This window comes from Schistocerca piceifrons, chromosome 3 (genome assembly GCF_021461385.2).
Source record: "Schistocerca piceifrons isolate TAMUIC-IGC-003096 chromosome 3, iqSchPice1.1, whole genome shotgun sequence".
Taxonomy (NCBI): Eukaryota; Metazoa; Arthropoda; class Insecta; order Orthoptera; family Acrididae; genus Schistocerca; species Schistocerca piceifrons.
The window spans coordinates 940,601,348-940,605,977 of NC_060140.1; the positions used below are offsets into that span (position 1 = coordinate 940,601,348).

At 45.6% G+C, this 4,630-nt stretch overlaps 2 non-coding genes across 2 annotated transcripts; one reads left to right on the top strand and one right to left on the bottom strand.

Annotated features, from left to right (window-relative positions):
* Positions 1-3,723: 3,723 nt before the first annotated feature.
* Trnat-ugu lies at positions 3,724-3,797 on the bottom strand. The gene has a single exon. It is a non-coding gene; the product is annotated as a tRNA-Thr (tRNA).
* A 271-nt stretch (positions 3,798-4,068) lies between these two features.
* On the top strand, positions 4,069-4,143 carry Trnat-ugu. The gene has a single exon. It is a non-coding gene; the product is annotated as a tRNA-Thr (tRNA).
* Positions 4,144-4,630: the final 487 nt, after the last annotated feature.

A 4,630-nucleotide genomic window follows, 5' to 3' on the forward strand; every position in this document is an offset into this window, starting at 1 on the left:
TCTATATTAACGACATAGGAGACAATCTGAGTAGCCGTCTTAGACTGTTTGCAGACGATGCTGTCATTTACCGTCTTGTAAAGTCATCAGATGATCAAAACGACTGCAAAATGATGTAGATAAGATATCTATAAGGTGCGAAAAGTGGCAATTGACCCTGAATGAAGAAAAGTGTGAAGTTATTCACATTAGTACTAAAAGAAATCAGCTAAACTTCGATTACGCGATAAGTCACATAAATCTGAAGGCTGTTAATTCAACTAAATACTTAGGGTTTACAATTACAAATAACCTAATTTGGAACGATCACATAGATAATATTGTGGGTAGAGCAAACCAAAGACTGCGATTCATTGGCAGAACACTTAGAAGGTGCGACAGGTCTACTAAAGAGACAGCTTACACCACGCTTGTCCGCCCTATTCGGGAGTATTGCTGTGCGGTGTGGGATCTGCATCAGGTGGGACTGATGGATGACATCGAAAAAGTACAAAGAAGCGCAGCTCGTATTGTACTATCGCGAAGTAGGGGAGATAGTGTCACAGACATGATACGTGAATTGGAGTGGCAATCATTAAAACAAAGGCATTTTTGGTTGCGACGGGATCTGAGAAGACATTTCAATCACCAGTTTCCTCCTCCGATTGCGAACACATTATGTTGGCACCCACCTGCATAGGGAGAAGTGATAATCACGATAAAATAAGAGAAATCAGGGCACGCACAGAAAACTTTAATTGCTCGTTTTTCCCGCGTGCCGTTAGAGAGTGGAACGGTAGAGAGACAGCTTGAAGGTGGTTCATTGAACCCTCTGCCAGGCACTTTATTGTGAATAGCAGAGTAATCACATAGATGTAGATGTGGTGTGTCGAGTTGTCGTGCTGGAATTGCTCAAGTTCGTCGGAATGCACAATGGATATGAATGGATGCAGGTGATCAGACATGATGCTTACGTACGTGTCTCGTATCAGAGTCGTATCTAGACGTATCAGGGGTCCCATATCACTCCAAGTGCACACGCCCCACACCATTACAGAGCCTCTACCAGTCTCAACAGTCCCCTGCTGATATGCAGATTCCATGCATTCGTGAGGTTGTCTCCATACCATTACACGCCCATCTTCTCGATACAGTTTAAAATGGGACTCGTCCGACAAGGCAATATGTTTCCAGTGATCAGAGCTTTGTGTTGTGCTGTCATTAAGGGTAAACGAGTGGGCCTTCGGCTCCGAAAGCCCATACCGATGATGTTTGGTTGAATGGTTCACACGTTGACACTTGTTGGTGGCCCAGCGTTGACATCTGCAGTAATTTTCGGAAGGGTTGCGCTTCTGTCACGGTCGTCGTTGGTGCCGTTCTTGCAGTGTCTTTTTCCCGCCGCAACGATATCGGAGATTTGATGCTTTAAAGGGTTCCTGATATTCATGGTACACTGGTCAAATGGTCGTACAGGAAAATCCCCACTTCACCGCTACCTAGGCGATTCTAATCGTGTCCAATCGCTTGTGCGCCGAATATAACACCAGTTCCAAACTCACTTAACTCTTGATAACCTGTCATTGTAGCAGCAGCAACAGACCTAACAACTGCGGCAGACACTTGTCTTATACAGGCGTTGCCGACCGCAGCGCCGTATTCTGCCTGATTACATGTCTAAGATAATTTCAGCAGTACCTCAAGACAGCGTAATTCAACCGATATTGTTCACGCGACGTATAAATGATCCAGTGAATAATATGAAAATCTCCATGAGGCTGTTTGCTGTTGATGCGGTTGTCTATAAGAGAAGGTGGCAACGCCAGAAGGCTGTAGTAAACTGCAGAAAGGTTTGCAGAGGACTGATGAGTGTACATCCCTGTAACATACTACGTGTAAACGGCCGAAGAAACCCACTACTGTACGATTTCGTTATAGGCGACAGATCACTAGGAAAGAGTAACTATCATAATATAGGTACCATCTGTTTTACTTGCTAAAAAGCATTCAACAGTCTAGATCGCATAAAATATTTCATTATTTAAGACAACCGGTTTCAAAACATTTAGCTGTCATCTTCAGGTCCTAAAAAGCTTTTCGTTGTAAAACGTGTTCATTTTACATTCAAACCTCACGCCAAGTTGTCAAGTGGATATGAAGAAACCTTTTAAATCGTACTGATTTTTGTCCACTTGACAACTTGGCATGAGATTTCAGCGTAAATGAACACTTTTTACAAGAAAATGATTTTTGAGACCCGAAGACGACAGCAAAGCCTGTCGCAACTGTTTGTCTTAAATAAAGAACTATCTTATGCGGTCTGTGCTGTTATGTGATATTTAGTAAGAGTGTCAGGCACTACTTTGTATGCGTCGGTAGAGAGAGGTGAGTGACAGTGATACAGCGGAAGTCGTCGCAGGGAAACTGGACAGGAGCAGAAATGATTAGTGAACATATAACTACAGTAAAAGGAAGCTTTAACATGTAGGTTTCTCTAAGCATTGCGAAAAAAGTACCGCAAGAGAACAAACAGCAATAAAGTCCAGCTATTACAAGAACGAAACTAATGACTATTGTGCAGTGTGAGGCTCCCGCTACTAATGCAGGAGCGAACTGTCGAAGGCCACTAAGACTGCTGACTGTCGAAGGCTGTGGCTGAGACTGGGCTGTGTAGCTGCCACCGGCCATCCTACACAGCGGTGGCAGGGACCTCTCACAGTCAGCGCCGCTGAAAGCATGGCTCAGCAGGCGCCTATCATTGGATCCGCTGGGTTCTCGCGCGGTCGCTATCGGCGTCTGTTTCCATTGCCAACTGTGAGACCCTGACGGGAGGCGGGGGAAGGGGGGGGGGTGGCGTTGGTATCGATCTATGATACCACACAAAAAATAACGATAGACAGCGACTTTAGCGGAATAGCCACATAAAACTAACAATAGGAAAGGCAGATGCCAGGCTAAGATTCATAGGAAGGATATTAAGGGAACATAATTCGTCCTCGAAAGAAGTGACTTACACTTGTTCAACCGATTCTTGGCTACTGCTCATGAGGCTGCGGTCCCCACAAGGTTGGATTAATAGAAGAGAAGAAAAAAAAAGATACAACGAAGAGTATATATGACGGTAGAATCTGTTCCCGAAAGAACAGTTACCGTGGATGACCATGCAGCTTTGCTAGAAATGAAATGATAATTAAATGGACACCCTAGCTGTTGTGACTTGGCAAGACAGCCAAGCCACTAGGAGGTGAAGGCGAAAGGCACGCGTTTAAGCTCACGCAGGCTGTCGTGAGGTCTGGAACAGTTAAATGATTTGAGTCTAGCAAATAAAGTACGTAGCTGTTGGAATACTTAACTTTAATCCATAATTGGTGAACATTGGTCTGACGGTACATGCATCACAAGATAAATAGCAATTGATAATGGCGCCTTGCTAGGTCGCAGCAAATGACGTAGCTGAAGGCTATGCTAACTATCGTCTCGGCAAATGAGAGCGTAATTTGTCAGTGAACCATCGCTAGCAAAATCGGCTGTACAACTGGGGCGAGTGCTAGGAAGTCTCTCTAGACCTGCCGTGTGGCGGCGCTCTGTCTGCAATCACTGATAGTGGCGACACGCGGGTCCGACGTATACTACCGGACCGCGGCCGATTTAAAGGCTACCACCTAGCAAGTGTGGTGTCTGGCGGTGACACCACACTAGCTGCAAACAGGCGTTGATGTACTTCATTGGGGACATGTTGAAAATGTGTGCCCCGACCGGGACTCGAACCCGGGATCTCCTGCTTACATGGCAGACGCTCTATCCATCTGAGCCACCGAGGACACAGAGGATAGTGCGCCTGCAGGGAATTATCCCTTGCACGCTCCCCGTGAGATCCACATTCCCAACATGTCCAAACCACTACATTCGTAGTGCGCCTAATAGATGTTTGCCCATCATACTCATTACTCGTGGCAGATTAATCTACCAAGTCCCGTACGAGTTCGGGCATAGCGTGGCGTTCGCACAAGAAGGTCAATGGCCGGAAGCCATATTTTAACTATATATGACGGTAGTATCTGTTCCCGAAAGAACAGACCCACTATCCTCTGTGCCCGCGGTGGCTCAGATGGATAGAGCGTCTGCCATGTAAGCAGGAGATCCCGGGTTCGAGACCCGGTCGGGGCACACATTTTCAACATGTCCCCAATGAAGTACATCAACGCCTGTTTGCAGCTAGAGTGTCCATTTAATTATCATTTCATTTCTAGCAAAGCTGCATGGTCATCCACGGTAACTGTTCTTTCGAGAACAGATAGTACCGTCATATATAGTTAAAATATGGCTTCCCGGCCATGGACCTCCTTGTGCGAACGCACACGCTATGCCGAACTCGTAAGGGACTTGGTCGATTAATCTGCCACGAGTAAAGAGTATGATGGGCAAACATCTATTAGGCGCACTACGAATGTAGCCATCTTTGGTGACATTAAAAGCAACGGTGGTAACATTAAGAGTGGAACGGGAATTCCACTGTTAAATGCAGAGGAGAGAGCAAATAGATGGATAGAATACATTGAAAGCCTCTATGAGGGTGAAGATTTGTCTGATGTGATAGAAGAAGAAACAGGAGTCGATTTAGAAGAGATAGGGGATCCAGTATTAGAATCGGAAT